We start from the raw sequence: 19,044 nt of genomic DNA, 5'->3' as shown, positions 1-19,044 counted from the left end.
CAGTTTAGATGCATGTGGAAATAACTGTCGTCACCAATTATAAAATAAAGTGACTGGGCGCAGAACAGATGCACTCTTTTGACTCAAACATATATTTTATTTTACATGTGCACAAGGAGAAAAATCACATGTTCTGCTCTGGTACACGACACAAAGCCTGATGTAAGACTTATTTATGCCAAATTGTGACTCTGGTGTTCTGAAATGATCAACAGAACACAGCACAACAGACGCTTCATTTACCATTAAAACTCTCAGAGAATTCCTTGGTTGTCTTCCCTCAGAGACATCAGAACTCTGAAATTAATCTTAATTATGCAGTTATAGTTTGGCACTGTGTTTAGTAAGAATTATTAGTCTAGTGGGAGCCAGGTGGCAGGACCAGTGGGCATTAAGATCCTTATACACATCTGCAGTTGTGCAGGTGGGTCTTGTCAGCCTTAGACAGCAGCCCGCCTAGAAGGAAAACTCTGATTTTAGACCTCTGCTGCTTTGCGGTCATTCCCACCCATGGGAAAGGCTTCAGGAGTAATCCCCAAGGATGAAATCTGGTGCTGGGATCCCGAAGGCAATTTGCTGTTGTTCACAACTTCATTCTGGCAACCTCTGTGACAACATCGGTGCCAAGCTGTATCGGCGCTTGCCCTTCCCTTGGGTACATCAGTAAATTCATCAAATTTCACACGGATTAATTGACTCAAGTGCCCTACTGATTGTTTTCCATTTTTGGCAACAATTGACGGAGAGACATTAACAATCACTTGTTGGTGTATGTAGTGATGTGGATTCCATTCAGTAATAAATCACTTGAAGTTATTGAGCAGCTTACATGGAAGCAACTCATTCCCAAACACAATCTATCATCAGGCCGAGTTCCTCCAGCAGTTTGTGAACATTGCTCAAGATTTCTAGCGTCTGCAGAAACTCTTGAGTTTACATTTAATCCCAAATAACTTTCAAACTGGGAGCTTGAACCACTTAGATGATCTAGAAGGCGATTTTGCCTTTGCTTTCCCAGCTCAGTCTCATTACCAATCAAAGATACAATATATTAAGCCAGAGTTTTCAATGATTGTCTGGGGATAGTTGTTTGAGAGTTTTAGAAACTCATTTACTATTCATTTTGTTTGAAGCTTGAGGAATTATTTCTTCAGGATGATTACAGAATTCCATCAAAATGTTGGATAACAGTTTTTATATCTATTTGTTCAGTAGCATTATGAGATATGAGTGATTTAGCTGCGGTATAAATCTCTTATGAATTGTGTACTGGTTCTCTGAATAGCTGCTTCTGTCATTTTATCAAAAATCAGGTCGAAGCAATGAAAATTAAATAAATTCTGCTCTATCCATGAGCAGGATTCATTTACCGTCATAAATGAACCACAATATCAGAGCATTGGCGTGTTGGGGAGGAAGCATTAAGAAGAAGGACGCCTCACGTCTTAATAAGCTGATAAGGAAGGCGGGCTCTGTCGTGGGCAAAGTACTGGAGAGTTTAACATCGGTAGCTGAGCGAAGGGCGCTGAGTAGGCTACGGTCAATTATGGAAAACCCTGAACATCCTCTACATAGCACCATCCAGAGACAGAGAAGCAGTTTCAGCGACAGGTTACTGTCGATGCAATGCTCCTCAGACAGGATGAAGAGGTCAATACTCCCCAATGCCATTAGGCTTTACAATTCAACTGCCAGGACTTAAGAACTTTTTTTAAAGCTATTATTAATGCTTTTTGAGTTAGTGATTTAGATGCATATCATATTATTACTGAGTTAAGTATTGTATGTAATGAGTTTTTGCTACAACAAGTGTATGGGACATTGGAAAAAATGTTGAATTTCCCCATGGGGATGAATAAAGTATCTATCTATCTATCTATCTATCTATCTATCTATCATTCTGCAGATTATGGCATCCATTATATTGGGAAGTAGAATTGTGTGCTGCCAATGTTTTTGAACCTTGGGAAGAATTTTGAGAGCTGTTAACATTTCCAGTGTTCCATTCATGAAGTAGAGCTTTCCTACCCCGAGGATGCTGAAGAACTAATCAAATATTTGAGATGCTACATGATGTCATCTCTAAATGTGAAACAGTCCATTCAAATCATCGTCCGAGACTTCAACGCGACTTGTTTGAAGAAATCCCTGCCCAATTACTATCAGCATATCAGCACGGGAGAGCCCAACACACTCGACCACTTTTTACTAAGATAAGGAATGCCTACCATTCCATGCACAGATCACATTTCTGGAAATATGATCACTTGGCTGTCTTTCTTCAAACTGCTTACAGGCAGATGCTAAAGAGCAAATTTCTGGAGATTAGGACAACAAAGAGCTGGTCACGGGATTGTTTGACGACAGTGGACTGGGTCGTGTTCAGGGACTCATATGTGGATGTCATGCACTTCATTAAAACAGTTGTAGACAAGTGTTTTTTCCATTAGTAAGTCAGTCTTCCCAACAAGAGGCCTGGATGAACTATGAGATCTGAAATCTGCTGAGGAGCAGGTCAGAGGCATTCAAGTCTGGTGATCAAATGACATCGGTAAGAACAGGGCTTCACTTCAAAAAAATGGAGAAAAACTTTACAAAGTCCATTCACCCCTAAAGATTCTGAGATTTCAGTTTCTGAAGCCAACATGCGAGCATCCTTTGGGACGGTGAAGCTACGTAAACCATCCAGCTAGAGACAGGGCTCCTGCCCAGGTACTAAAATCCTGTGATGATCAACTGGGTGGAGTGTTCACTGAGAACCTTAACCGTTCACATCAGCAAAATGAGGTACCTGCCTGCTTGAATTAGGCTTCAATTATACCCGTACATAGGAACAAAGTGGCAACTTGCCTCAATGTCTATCATCCAGTTACAAATCAACCCACTAGATGAAGTACTTTGAAAGGTTGGTGTTGAAATATATCAACCTCTGTCAGAGAAGCAATTTGGATCCACTCTAATTTGCCTACCAGAGCAACAGGTCCACATCAGATGCCATTTCATTGGCTCCTCTCAACCCTGAAACATCTGGACAACAAAGTTGGATACATCAGGATGCTCTTCTTTGACTACAACGCAGCATTCATTTCCTTCATCCCCTCAAAATCCATCGATAAGCTTCTAGCCCTCGGCCTCAATACCTACTTCTGCAATTGGATTCCTGATTTTCTCACTTGCAGATCCCAGTCAGCTGACACTGGCAACAACATAACCTCCACAATCTTCTTCAAAACATGTGCACCACCAGATTGTTTGCCTAGCCCTCTGCTCTACTCACTTTACACTTATGATTGTGTGGCAGTGCACAGCTCCAATGTCGCATTCACGTTTGCTGATGACATCACAGCTGTAGACTGAATCAAAACAGTGACAAATCAGCATATAGCAGGGAGATTGAAAATCTGGCTGAGTGGTGCCGTAACAACAGCTTCTCACTAAATGTCAGCCCGACTAAGGAGCTGATTATTGACTTCAGGTGAAGGAAACCAAAGGTGCATGAGGCAGTCCTCATCAGAGGTGGAGAGGGTCTGCAACTTTAAATTCCTCACTCTTCTTTTAAAAAAGGGCAAAGACCCAACAGAGTGTTCCTCGTACAGGCCGATCTCTCTGTTCAATGGTGATGTAAAGATCTTAGCTAAAGTGTTGGCTCATAGATTAGAAACCGTTATTCCCTCCATTATCTCTGATGACCAAACAGACTTTATTAAAAACCGTCTCCCTTTTTTTAACATTCGGGTCTATTTAATATTTTATACTCAGTTCCAACTGGGACTCCAGAATGTGTTATCTCCCTTGATGTGGAGAAAGCATTTGATCGTATAGAGTGGAACTACCTTTTTGCAGTCTTAGAAAAATTTGACCTCGGCCAAAGTTTCATCTCTTGGATCCAATTGCTGTACCTGTGTCCTACTGCTTCTGTTCTAACTAACTTTCAGAAATCCCAAGTATTCAATCTCAAACGTGGCACCCGTCAGGGATGCCCCTTAAGTCCCTTTCTCTTTGATTTGGCTATAGAACCTCTGGCGATAGCATTTCGAAAATGTCCTGAACTGACCGGGATTTGGAGAGGGGGTGTTGAACATAAAGTCTCTCTCTATGCTGATGACTTACTACTCTTTCTCTCATATCCGTCTACATCCTTACCTCTAATGTTTTCACTTCTTGACCAGTTTAGCCAGATCTCTGGCTATAAACTCAACTTACATAAGAGTGAACTTCTCCCAATTAATAAAGAAGCACAAGAACTAATATTTCGAGATCTCCCTTTTAAAGTAGTCCATAATCAATTTACTTATCTTGGAATTACAGTCACAAGGAAGTTTAAAGATCTCTTTCGTGAAAACTTTGTCAACCTTTCATATGCTACAAAACAGAGTCTGGCACAATGGTCACCTCTATCTATGTCCTTGGTAGGTCGTATCAATGTCGTCAAAATGTATGTTCTCCCCAAATTCTTATACTTATTTCAATGTATCCCAATTTTTATTCCTAAATCTTTTTTTGATTCCTTAGACTCTATCGGTAGCCGAGCGAAGGGCGCTGAGTAGGCTACGGTCAATTATGGAAAACCCTGAACATCCTCTACATAGCACCATCCAGAGACAGAGAAGCAGTTTCAGCGACAGGTTACTGTCGATGCAGTGCTCCTCAGACAGGATGAAGAGGTCAATACTCCCCAATGCCATTAGGCTTTACAATTCAACTGCCAGGACTTAAGAACTTTTTTAAAGCTATTATTAATGCTTTCTGAGTTAGTGATTTAGATGCATATCATATTATTACTGAGTTAAGTATTGTATGTAATGAGTTTTTGCTACAACAAGTGTATGGGACATTGGAAAAAATGTTGAATTTCCCCATGGGGATGAATAAAGTATCTATCTATCTATCTATCTATCTATCTATCTATCTATCTATCTATCTATCTATCTATCTATTATTTTGTCATATCTGTGGCAGAATAAGCACTCTAGAATTAATAAAATCCACCTCCAAAAATCTAAAAAGCTTTACCTAACTTTCGCTTATATTACTGGGCAGCTAATATACGTTGTGCTGCCTTCTGGTCTTTCTTCCACGGTCAACCTGAGTGCCCTAACTGGGTGGCAATGGAGTTGAGCTCCACTAAAGAAGTATCTATATCTGCACTTCTTGGCTCTGCACTCCCTAGCAGTCTGCCCAGATCAATAGCTATTCCTCTGGTTAGACACACTTTGCGTATATGGGCTCAGTTCAGGAAATGCTATGGTTTCCAGGGGTTTTCCATTTCTAGCCCTGTCGCACATAATCACCTTTTTTTACCTACCACGTTCGATTCAGCATTCCATGTTTGGTACAGGAAGGGCATTAGACATTTTGAAGATCTCTTCATTGATAACCGCTTCGCTTCTTTTCAACAGCTCTCTGTTAAGTTCAACCTGCCTAACGCTCACTTTTTCAGATATCTCCAAATCCGACACTTTACTGCTCCTTTAATTCCTAACTTTCCTGAAATGCCTGCGAAAAATGCTATGGACCTATTTCTCTCCATTAATCCACTAGGTAAAGGTTTAATTTCAATTATCCAAGATAAACTAGCAGCCTTACGACGGGCCCCTGTGGATAAAATTAAAATGGCCTGGGAGCAGGATTTAAATATCTCCTTATCCGAGGAGAGCTGGGATTCAGTTCTCAAATCGGTTAACTCAACCTCTCTTTGTGCTCGCCATTGTCTCTTACAGTTTAAGATTGTTCATAGAGCCCATATGTCTAAATCTAAACTATCTCGATTCTACCCTGGCATTAGTCCGCACTGTGATAAACGCAAGAGGGGCGTGGCCTCTCTCATCCATATGTACTGGCTCTGTCCTAGCTTGGAGAAATTCTGGAAAGATGTCTTCACTATACTATCGGGTATTCTGAATCAGCACCTAGAACCTAACCCCTTAATTGCTCTGTTCGGTTTTTGGGGCGAGACAGATTTATGTCTGGGTCCGACCAAATGCCGAATACTATCCTTTGCCTCTCTCCTGGCGAGACGCTTGATCCTCCTTAGATGGAGAGATGTTGCCCCGCCCACTCATGCGCAATGGCTTAACGACATTATGGCCTGCTTGGACCTCGAAAAAATTCATTATTCAGTTCTCAATTCGGATTTAAAGTTCCATAAGATCTGGGGGCCTTTTATCGAGTACTTTCATAACCTTCCTCTTGACTAGGGTTTTTTTTTCTTTTCAGTCCCTTGCTTTCAGCTCCCCTTTTTTTCTGGTAGTAGGCATTATTATCCTCTGTTGCTAAGTGTATTTACAGTGTGGGAGTTTGACTGTCCGGACCTATACTCTCTATACTGTGTGGTGGTTGGTCTGGAATTGTTTTTTTTTTCTTGTGTTGTGGGGTTTGGGGAGGACACTAAGTTCACTTGTCTTTAATTTAGGTGCTTTTTTGTTAAATTCTCTTCCTGTGTAGCATATTGTTATTGTATGCTTAACCTTGCTCTGTATTAATGCTCCTCATTGGGATTTGGGGTTTTTAATTTTGTAAAATGTTTTGAAAAACTAATAAAAAAATTAAAAAAAAATCCTCACTCTTATTATTTTAGATAACCTGTCCTGTGCCCAACACATATGTACAATTATGAATAAAATACAGCAGTGCCTCTACTTCTTTGCTGTTTGGAAATATTAGGCATGACATTAAATCTTTGACAAGCCTCCATAGATGTGTAGTGGAGAGCGTATTGACTGGCTGCATCACAGACTGTTATGGAAACACCAATGTCCTTGAATGGAAAATCCAACAAAATGTAGTGGACATGGACCAATTCATCAAGCTAAAGAACTCCCCAACATTAAGAACATCTATATGAAAGATTAAAGCAGGAAAGCAGCATCCATCATCAGAGATTCTCACCACCCAGACCTGCTCCGTTCTCACTGCCATCATCAGGAAGAAGGTACAGGAACCTTAGGAGTCACACCACCAGGGTCAGGATCAGTTATAACCCCTCAGCCATCAAGCTCCTGAACCAGAGGGGATACATTCACTCAACTTCACTTGCTCCATCACTGAAATGTTCCCATAGCCTATGGACTCACTGTCAAAGAATCATAATTCCATGTTCTTGATATTTATTGCTTCTTCTTCTTCTTCTTCTTCTTCTTCTTCTTCTTCTTCTTCTTCTTCTTCTTCTTCTTCTTCTTCTTCTTCTTCTTATTATTATTATTATTATTATTATTATTATTATTATTCTTTCTTTCTTACTGTCTTTACACTGTTATCTTTTACAGACTGGCTGAATGCTCAAGTTGACATAGTCTTTCATTGATTCTGCTATGGTTTTAATTCTATTATGGATTTATTGAGTATGCCTGAAAGAAATATGAATCTCAGGGTTGCATATGTTACATATATGTATGTTGAACTTTGAGTTCCTGTAGTTTTGTTGCTGAACTGATTGGACCAAGGCAGTACAAGGCTTCCTGTAAATAGTTGATGACACAGGAATGTTTCCTTCAGATCTCAGTTCCGTTTACTTATAAATTGCACCCTAAAATGTATTTATGTCTGTGGACACTTCACGAGAGCAAAGTTTAAGCAAAGTTTTGTGTTTAGTCATCTTTGTCAGGCACTTACCTGTAACCTTTAAATCGCATGATATTATTGCATTACCAACTTCCAACATGTAACTTCAAACAAAACATTGTTTGCCATAATACATGCAACAGGCAAACATAGAGTTGAAGAAAAGAACAAGAAGACATCAGGACAGGGATCTAAAATCTTTAGCAAAGCATTGTGCACATTAGAATAGCCATAAAGCTAGGTTTGAGGATTCTTCTGAACACCAAAGGATAAGAAATTGAAGGAACTCAAATTCAAATGCAAAATCAGCAGTAGATCTGAGACCATGTATTGATATTTCTGTGCAAAATCATGTATCAAAACTAGGGCTTATTTATCATATTGTTTATATTATGTGTTTAGCAATAAACTTTAAACTCTCTCTGGTCCTATTCTTTGTATGCATTTGCAGTTAGTTATGGGTTTGTTTTCAGAATTAGAATCAGAATCAGATTTAATATCACCAGCATATGCAGTGAAATTTATTAACTTTGCTTCAGCAATACAATGAAATACATGATAAATAAATATAGAGAAAAAAACTGAGTTATATTTAATAGCTATTAAATATTTCAGTTAAATTAAGTATTGGAAAATAACAGGAATAAAAAATGTAGTGATGTTGTAATAATGGAATCAATGTCCATTTAGAAATCAGATGTCAGACGGAAGAAGCTGTCACTGAATCGCTGAGTGTGTGCCTTCAGGCTTCTGTACCTCCTTCCCCACAGTAACAGTATGAAGATGTCATACCCTGGGTAGTTCAGCAAATTCTGAGCTGGAACTTTTCATCTGAAAGCAGAAAACAGCAAGCTGATATTTCCACGCTTGAAACGACACAGGGGAACTTCCCTGGTCTGACACATTTCCATTTGCCTCAGTCCAAGAATCAAACAGCAAGCATATTCTGTCAGGTTTCGATAGACCGGACCAAATCCCAAAATTGAATTGTTTATCGGTGCAAAACACGTTGAGTAAATTAATTTAATGATTTTCTAATGAATTGTGTTTATACGTTTCTGAAAAAAATATCTATTTTTTATGATGATTATCTATGATTTTTCCAGATTTTACACAATGTCAAATTCAATTGAAGAAAAAATGGAATCTGTTAACTCCACCACAAGTGTGGGGATTGAAATCTGCAACAAAACTTTGAGCAAAAAATTAACGAATCCCAAGTGAGCAAACTTCTGTGTAATTCTTTCTTTGTTTTGCAATAGAGAAGTTCAAAGTATTTTATTCAATTCAATAGTTTTGATGTATTATTGTGATTAAATCTAGAGCTGTCATTCCTCGTCCAGGGAAGATTAATCAGAATTTGTCCTAATACCATCCCGTGTGGCAATGTGTCCAGCTTAATTTTAGAACTTCTTTGGAATTTTTGATTTTATTCAGAGTATTCCTACTTTTAAAGACAAGGTATTTTAGCTTGAGTGCCTTTATGTCAGATATGTGAAGACGGTGATTTTTCTACATATGAAGGACGAATTGATGTGACATCCAAAGAATGATTAGCAATGGTGCGCCTCAAAAGATTTGTCTCTTGCAGGATCTACATTCACAATGGCAAAGTACACACGTTCCCTTCCAGCACCATTAACCAGAGACAGAAAGGAGTGTGCGTCTTCATCAATGATCCAGACAGAGACTGCGGCGCTGTTGGGGTGCTGAGCTACAATATTGACGAAACACAGATCTCTCTGCTGGCTTCCAAACCTTACAATTGCGAAATGTATAGCTTCAAGTTTGCTTTGTATGTCCCCAACAAAACCACTCTGACTGACAACAACTTATATAAGAAGATGTCCAAAGATCTAAAGCAATCGGATTCCTTTATGAAGGCATCATTGGGAAAGAGGAACTCATGTCTGTATTTCACAATATGTGACATATATTTTTCAGCCACTATCTCTTTTGGGGATAAAGTGATTCTCAAAATAGATATCAGTGATGCTTAAGTTAACTCTCTGTTAAAGCTCTTACAGTTAGTGACGGTTACAAAGAGAACCCACTTTACCAGTGTTAACAATAATTTCATTCGATCACCCCACCTTTCATATCATCTTTAATCTTTTTGTTATTGCTTCTCATTACTTTCTTTAATGTAATGTACTAACATGACAACAGTGGTTAAAGCCAATAATTCATTCCATTTTCTATTAACTCAATGCTTGAAAAGTAAATATTTTAACTTCTTATGTTATGAAGATCAATTTAAGGATTATCGGTAACTTGACAGTTTTAATTACATTTCCAACAATAAGAAAACAATAATGTTCCAACTGTACTGCTTGTTTCTTTGTTTTTTGCCCGTCTCCCACACTGTTCTGAAGTCTGAAAAAAAAACTGCTATTTTTATACAGAATAGACTTATTGGATATTGATTATTGTAAATTGTATATGTTTCAATTCTTTACTTGCAAGATCGATAGCCAATGACAATAGAGGTGTTAAAGTCAATCGAAACTTCAAGCAGACAGTTGATGACATTTTGAAGTCAATAAATATAATTGGACCTTATTTGTTGGGGAAGATTCACATCCTTCTATTATTCCTGTCTCATCTGTTTCCAGCACCCCTTAAATGTGTAAGGGGATGGGATGTTTTAGGCAGAAGTTTGTGGAAAAGGCTCACTACAGAGCTTTAACTTGTCTGGATTGAGTACATACTGTCTCAGTCGATTGTGGAGGTGCCAGTGCAGACACACCAAACCTTGAGACAGCAGGCAAGGTCACTCAATTCCAAACAATTGGTTTATTGATCATTACAGAATGTCCCTCTGGTGGTTCACACTCCCTCCCTCTTCATTTCCCTTTTTCCAACCATGATTCCCCTCTCCCTACCACGTTCAAAGTCGCAGTCCACAATAGAGAACACATCAGATAATTTTCCAGAACTTCTGCCATTTCAATGGAAAGAGATCCTGCCAGCAATTACATCTCCCCAACCCAACTTTTTGTGTTCTGAAGGGATCACTCCCTACATGACTCACTTTGTTCATTCGTTGCTCCCCACTGTTCTCCCTCCAGGCACTAACCCTTGCAAGTCGAGTAAGTGCTACACCTGCCCCTACATCTCTTCCCTCATTACCATTCAGGACCCCAAACAGACCTTCCAGGTGAGCTGACACTTCCTCTCTATTGGTGTCATCTACTGTATCCGGTGCTCCTGGTCTGGCCTCCTATGTATCCGTGATGCCCGATGTAGATTGAGAGGCCATTTTGCTGTCTGCCAGAAGAAGTGGGATCTCTGAGTGGACATCTATTTTAATTCCACTTCCCATTCCCATTCCGATATGTCAATCCATGGCCTCCTCTACTTTCGCGATGAGGCCACACTCAGGTTGAAGGAACAACACCTTATATGCCGCCTGGGTAGCCTCCAACCTGATGGCATGAACATCGATTTCTTGAAATTCCGGTAATGCCACCCGCCCCACCCTCTGCTTCACCAGTTCCCATCTTTTCCCTCTCTTACCATATTTCCTTGCCTGCCCTTCGCCTCTCCCTAGTGCTTCTGCCCCTTTTTCTATCCTCAACTGTCAGACTCCCTCTTCTCTGCTCCTGTATCTATTTCACCAATCAACTTCCCAGCTGTTTACTTCATCCGTCCCCCTTCAGGTTTCACCTATCACCTTGTGCTTCTCTGCCCCCCCCCCCACCCACCTTGTAAATCCATCCACTCCTCATCATTTTTCCCTTCAGTCCTGCCAAAGGATCTCGGTCTGAAATGTGAGCTGTAGGTACTTTTTTCCATAGATGCGGCCTGGCCTGCTGAGTTCCTCCAGCATTCTGTGTGTGTCTTCCTTATCAGAATCAGGTTTATCTTCACTCATGTATGTCATGATTTTTTTTTGTGGCAGCATCACAGTGCAATATATATAATTACTACAGTACTTTGCAAAAGTCTTCGGCATCCATATATAAATCTTTGCTGTACTCTGTTTGTTACAATGATGGTGCATTATCATTGGCATCTCCTACAGGCTTATTGGCCCATCACAGCTGTGCCGAGCATCAATACTAACCCCATTTCCAGCATACGGCCTGTAGACCCCGTCCTTCACTGATTCAAGTTAATTATTAAATATCCTGGTAACTTCTGCTTCCACCAGCTTGTTTATTCATTTCAGATTACAATCTGGGTGAAAATATTCCCCTTCAGATCCCTTCTGAACCCTCGACACCAGGGGTTCCCAAGCTTTTGTTATGCCATGGACCTCTACCATTAACCGAGGTGTCCTTGGAACCCAGGTTGGGAAGCCCTGCTCTACGCCTCAAATTAAACCAATACACTCTGGTTTTATCATCTTAAAGTACTGCATGTACAGTGATAAGTAAAGCTAGCATTGGCATTTGCTAATTGAGTTAACAGAAGTACAGGATTCAGAAAGTAGGTACTATCATGCATATCTAGAGGGTTTCATGGCAACTGAGGTTGATATGCATAGCCATTGCTGGAAATAGCTTGTTACCATAGCCGGGTGTGCATTGTGGTGGTGGAGATCATCATCATTATGTGCCGCGTTGTATTACGTAGACAATCCTGGACACGGAAGGGCCCTGAGTACAACCATTCCGGGTAATCCTTACATTTACCAGTGACCTTGGGTTAGCACAGAGTTCTTGGGGGGTTCCCTTCTTCCTGCCCAGGAGGTTACTCTGCCGGTGGCTCTCGGAGTAGGACTGCCAAGACCCATGACTGCGCTAGTGCCGGCATCCCCTGAATATATTCTGGGCAGGATTTTTCATTGGGGTAGCCCGGGCGAAAGTGCTGGTGCGATCGGCTAAGTGGGAGCCTATGGTGATTCCGCTCCCCTCGAAGGTGCTAAACACCTAGCAGTACCGGATCCCGGGAGGCAGCTAAGAGATCGGGGAGATTGTAGAGGCCCTGTTGCGCGAGGGAGTCATTCGCCCTGCTGTGTCTCCCTAACAGTTCGGCGTGGCCAGTGCGGAGTATCGCGGGACAACCTAGAACTACCATACATGGGAAAGACTATAATCCAAAATCTTTCTGCCTCCGTGTTAACCCTCTTACTACACCGACCATAGGAGGGATGCTCACCCAGAGCGCTGAGGTGGTGTATGAACGGCACGACATATCCCGGATAGCAACAACCCTACCACCCTGTCTAAAGCCACGGGCAGGTCCGAGAGCCACATATCCAGTAAGTGCCAATACCATCCATGGAGTGCCCACATTTACGGCACCATTCGGCGTAGGCATAGTCATCCCAGGCACCTTTTCCGCCCGCATTCTCTATCCCACCGACTGGTTTGACCTGTGTTCATAATACTGTACCTTCCGCACCAACATTCCTTTCCCTTCCCTGGCGGCTGGGAAATGACGTTCAGAGTTGGGACATTTGAATTAAACAAATCATATATAGGAAAGTACCAACCCTTAAAACACTTACTCCACTGGAGGTAATTAAGCTCAAGTTCTTCAAAACCCGAGGCCGTACGATGGGTTGACGTTGGCTGGAATAGACCACTCGCTCCCGGCTTTCCCCCTAAACGTAATGCCAAAACCCGAGAAACTGGATAATTTTGCCCAACAGTCTTTTTCCTTGGCATCGAAAGGGATCGGTATTAATGGCACCCTTTCCGCGGCGTGTTTCGGTGTTCACAACCAAATCCAGCTGTCCGACACATCAGTCCTGTAGTTACATATTCTTACGCCATTCGCTGGAACGTGTTGTAGCTCCGCCCACCACCAATCAGCGTCATTACCATTGCGGCCAGCATTCTCCACTTGTCCTTCTGTAATGTTGGCTAAACGCACACTCACTCTCTTGGTTAATTTTTCGGTATTCAGGTAGGCAGTTTCCCGTTTCCCCGATAACGCAACCCACCGGTATTCTCTGGTCCGCGCACTACGATCCAACCCGGTCCCGTGGCCCTTGTGGTTGTGGTCTCCAAACCTTCCCCGATTCCTCCTCTGACTTCGGAGGGTCCGGCACCGCGAAGTGCCGAGATATCGGAGACCCGGCCAGACTTGCCGGTGGGGAGTTCTGTGACCCACCACTTGCTGTAGCACGCCCAGAATGATGCCGGTAGAGATCAGTAACATTATTTGCTGTTTGAATAACCCATTCATATGTTCGATTAGGCCGGCCAACTGCGGGTATTATGGGATGTGAAACACCCAGGAAATACCAGATTCCATGGTCCCGTCTTGGACCTTAACTCCCGTAAAATGTGAGCCACTGTCTGATTGAATCTCCCAGAAACCCCATGCATACATGACAAACGTTCTACCCTTTAATTTTGTGTTCTTGGTTAGCACAGACACAGGGCTCGCCGGAATAATGGCAAAACTATTGTCAACACATAACGCTTATCATTTTGTAGCGACAAAATCTGGCAGATCTGACCAGATTCCGTACCCCTTCAAATATGCCCGGAGGGACCCGCCGGCAATGCTCTGGGTTTAACTAGTTGGCAGGTCGAGCAATTTGCAGCTGCCATTCGGGCTTCGGCCTAAGTTAAGTCCACCGCTCGAGCCCCCCTCCATTTCCTCTTCCCATCCACCCCCAAGTGCCCACTCTTCTGGTGAGTCCAGATCGCAAGGTGACCGCACTCCTCCTCCTCGGAACACACTGTGGCCTCTCTGATCTCCGCTGCTCTATCCACAGCAGCGTTATGAATGGCCTCCTCGCTGTCCCGAGAAGTTTGGGCATCAACATGGCAGACAGTAATCTGCCGCTGGCATGCACCCCTCCAATATATTCCCAATAAGGTTGTCCCCAAAGGGGTTGCCCATGTACTGCCCGGTTTTTCCGGTGCCACTGAGGTATCCATGCCACCATGCCATCAGCGACTACACAGACTCTGATATGCCCTGCTGCCTCTCAGAGGGGCAGAGACACGTACAACGTAAAGATGGTAGGTGTCCACACACAACCTTCCTTCATTGGTCCCTTCAAAGCATTTCACACAGATAATCAATGTGCCTCTGCTGAGAAATACCTATTGAGACTAAAGATAACAAACGCATGAAGAATTCAGCAGTAGACCGGGTATAAACCCGCGGCGGCTCACAGGGCAGGGTGAGCATTTATACAATGTTCGGGGTAATGGTCAATCAACTGAATTTTAAAAAAAGAGTTGTGCTAGCTGTTATTAAAACGAACAGAACGTGAATTAGAAACATAGAAAACCTACAGCACAATATACTCCCTTCCGCCCACAATTCCGCCGGCAGCCATTCCACGCACCCTCCGCGTAAAAAACTTATCCCGAAATCTCCCCTGTACCTCAGACCTCATAAGGAGAAAAGGCCGAGTTCACTCAACCTATTCTCATAAGGCATGCCCCCTAATCAAAACAACATCCTTGTAAATCTCCTCTGCACCCTTCCTATGGTTTCCACATCCTTTTTGTTGTGAGGTGACCACAACTGACCAAAGAAATCCAACTAGGGTCTAACCAGGGTCCTATATAGCTGCGACATTGCCTTTCAGCTCCTAAACTCAATCCCACGGTTGATGAAGGCTAATGCACCGTACGCAGCTCGGTTCCCACCCCCAGCAATTCTAGTTTAAACTCTCCCCCAAAAGCCTTAGCAAACCTCCCCACTAGGATATTGGTCCCCCTGGGATTCAAGTGCAAATCGTCCTTTTTGTACAAGTCACACCTGCCCCAAAAGAGGTCCCCATTATCCAGAAATCTGAATCCCTGCCCCCTGCTCCAATCCCTCAGCCACACATTTATTCTCCACCTCATTCTATTCCTATACTCACTGACACATGGCACAGGCAGTAATCCCAAGATTACTACATTTGAGGTCCTGCTTCTCGACTTCCTTCCTAACTCCCTGTAGTCTGTTTTCAGGACCTCCTCTCTTTTCCTAGCTATGTCGTTTATTCAATATGTACCAGGACCTCTGGCTGTTCTCCTTCCCACTTCAAGCTATCGTAGACGCGATCCGAAACATCCCAGACCCTGGCACCTGAGGGGCAAACTACCATCTGCATTTATTTCCTGCATCCACTGAATCGCCTGACTGACCCCATAACTATACAGTCCCCTATCATTGCTGCCATCCTCTTCCTTTCCCTACCCTTCTAGACTTTGTGCCAGAACCACGACCATTGTTGCTTCCCCCAGGTAAGCCATCTCCCCCAACAGTACTCAAACAGGAGTACTTACCGTTAAGGGGGACAACTATAGGGATACTCTCGAGCAGCTGGCTCTTGCCCTTCCCTCTATTGGCTCTTACCCAGTTATCTGTTTCTCCATGTCCCGGAGTGACTACCTGTTTATGGCTCCTCTATATCACCTCTTCACTCTCCCTGACCAGACGAAGGTCATCGAGCTGCATTTCCAGTTCCCTAACGCGGTCCCAAAGGAGCTGCAGCTCGACTCACCTGGTCCAAATGGGGCCATTCGGGAGGCTGGGAGACTCCAGGACCTCTCACATCTGAAACACATATTTTCTCTCTGTATTCTAAACAGATAACCTACTTCACCTCGATCCTTTATCGCCGAAGCCCCATTGAGCTGAAGCCTTCCTAGATCCTCTCACTCTACTCTGACGCCCGCTTTTCCAACACCCGCTGTATAAATCTGTCTTCTTTTTAAACTCTTCTCGCTGTTCTCACTGGCTGATCTCCACGCACTTGTTCAGTCGTGCCCCGTTCAAGCCAGTGCTTATTCTCACAAGGCATGCTCCCCAATCCTGGCAACATCCTTGTACATCTCTGCACCCTTTCTATAGTTTCCACGTCCTTTTTGTAGTGAGCCGACCAGAACTGACCACAGTGCTCCAAGTGGGGTCTGACCAGGGTCCTATATAGCTGTAACATTACCTCTCGGCTCTTGAACTCAATCCCACGGGTGTTGAAGGCTAATGCAGCGTACGCCCTCTTAACCACACAGTCAAACTGCGCAGCTGCTTTGAGCGTCCTATGAACTCGGACCCCAAGATCCCTCTGATCCTCCACACTGCCAAGAGTCTTAGCATTAATACTATATTCTGTCATAATATTTGACCTGCCAAAGTGAATCACCTCACACTTATCTGGGTTGAACTCCACCTGCCACTTCTCAGCCCTGTTTTGCATCCTATCAATGTCGTACTGTCACCTCTAACAGCCCTCCACATTATCTACAGCACCCCCAACCTTTGTGTCATCAGCAAACTTACTAACCCATCCCCCACTTCCTCATCCTGGTCGTTTATAATTGAAGTCTGTTTTTGTTAAATTTAGTCAATTATTCGAATCCCAAAATGATTTGGGATTTCTTTCAGTTATGTCCAAGCAATATTTGGGTCTCCTGCAGTGTGTTTATATAGCTAGAAATTCAGTTGATTGCAGTAGCCCTTCTTCGTAAAATACACCCTGTCCTCAAAGCTCTGGGAGTAAAACCATTCGTTTCTTTTAAGAGGACGCTCCAAATTGTGCTCATTATCTTGATAAACGGACACTAGAGGGCACATTTTCAACTTTGAAATCCGATTTGATTTATGAGAAACTGAAAAGTTTCTCAACTGATTTGTTCAATATTGTATTTTATGGACATTTCGTTCCACTATTAAATTCAGCACCCCCTACAGTTTCATAGAAAAAGAAAATATCATTTATATTGCATTATATTGTTGCACTTCATTAGTTTATTGTTTGGCATTACGCAGATTAATTTGAGGCGAGCATTCGTTCCGTGGTGACAGAGAGAGAGAAGCTCGTTTAGCTCAGCTGCTGGTGTTATTGCTATAGGCACAAAATTAGACCGGGCGCTAAGACCCGGGGAGAGAACCTACTCAGTCGCATACAGACAGCGAGGTGATTATTACACACCTCGGTTACACCTCAAGGTGACCCACAAACCGGAATTCGGAACAAGAAGGCCGCGAGTGAACTGCTGATTTTTTTCGGAACGAAGGGAGTATTTTTTTACCACTCAGGTTAAAGAGAGGTGAGACTGCGCATGCGCGAAACATCAGCCAGTCGAGCGCGAAAGGTTTAAAAAGAAGGCAACGGAGTGAAAGGCAGCAGAGTGGCTTTGGCTCAATGGGCTTAGGCAGTAAGGGGCGAGGTGAGTTAGGAAACATGTGCGTGAGGCCAGTTTTCTGTGCTCGGTGTCAGATGTGGGTGGTCCAGGAGGATCCTGGAGGAAACTCGGATGGTAGTTTGTCTCCCAGGTACCAGGGTCTTTGATGTTTCTGATCGTGTCCAATATATCCTGCGGTGGGAGAGAGAACAGCCAGTGGTGGTGGTACATATTGGTACCAATGACATAGGTAAGAAAGGGATGAGGTCCTGAAAAAAGACTACAGGGAGTTAGGAAGAAAGTTCAGAAACAGGACTGCAAAGGTAGTAATCTTGGGATTACTACCTGTTCCACGCGACAGTGAGAATAGGAATAGGATGAGGTGGAGGATAAATGCGTGGCTGAGGGATTGGAGTAGGGTGTCATGATCCCTTCTGGCATTCGCTCACCTGGCTATTAACCTCAGAAATTGGGCTTCAATCACCTCGATTAGTTCCAAACATTCCCTGGTTCCACTAACTACAAACACCTACTTTCCATCGGCAAATGCAGAATTAAAACCCTGCGACCACAACAAGGAGCTGCCAGTTCGTTGGTCGACTCCGGTGTGACTAAACCCGTTTCAAGGTTCTTAGGACTACCAGTTCTAAGTCAAGCATCGCTCCTGGATACCGACTTCACACTCGCTACGTTGATAACGCCTCCTGAATCTGCCTCCACGCCCGTGTTCTGCACTTGCGTTCGTCGACCGTCACGCTGGGGTGACGGGATGCTCTCGACAAACATGGACCCAGCAGACACACACACTGTTTTTTACAAAATCTCGTTAGCCAGAACCCCACACAGAGTGCAACTTAGAAATTCAAGAAGGTTTCTCTAAGTCCCAGTTATCAGTTTAGGAGGAACGGGGTAAACACAACGTCAGTTATATAGGTCAAGGTGTTGTTGTTCTGTTTTGCCCGCCGACCAAAACCCCCTCCACCCCACTCGGGTCATTGATAAGACGGGCAAACATGTTGGTCGCCTGGAGGTTCCCATTGGCGGGGGGTGTGGGGTAGGTGTAGTACTGTCATCGCCCGGATTGGGCTCCCTTTTAATTTACCTTGTTTGTGTTACGATCCGGACCGTTGACTCCTTGTTTCGCTTTAATTCCCTGTTTAACCGTCTCCCTCGGACTCGATGATTAAAGGCAATTTACTCTCAACCGAACCGGCAGTTTGTAAGTCTCCGGCTTCAGCCATTCGGGGCGAGAGCGTTATGGAGCGTTAACGAAGTCACCGAAGCTAGTGCGAGAGCCAAAGTCATCTAGCCAGAGCCAACTAACTTTCTTGCTGGAGCAAGCCAAGTCTCCTCCCGAAGCAAGTGCCAGAAAGCTGCCTTCTCTTGCCAGAGCGGGTCCAGCAAGGTTAACCCGCCAGGGTGAGTCAAGAGCTCCCGCCGCTTGGCC

At 43.3% G+C, this 19,044-nt stretch overlaps 1 protein-coding gene across 1 annotated transcript in view; it reads left to right on the top strand.

Annotated features, from left to right (window-relative positions):
- The window catches only part of LOC140732511 (AP-4 complex subunit beta-1-like), an 870,212-nt gene that overhangs the window by 379,298 nt on the left and 471,870 nt on the right, over positions 1-19,044 (top strand).

Source organism: Hemitrygon akajei, chromosome 8 (assembly GCF_048418815.1).
Source record: "Hemitrygon akajei chromosome 8, sHemAka1.3, whole genome shotgun sequence".
Classification (NCBI taxonomy): domain Eukaryota; kingdom Metazoa; phylum Chordata; class Chondrichthyes; order Myliobatiformes; family Dasyatidae; genus Hemitrygon; species Hemitrygon akajei.
The sequence above is the reverse complement of the archived record's forward strand: the minus strand, read 5'-3'. Positions and strand labels throughout refer to the sequence as shown.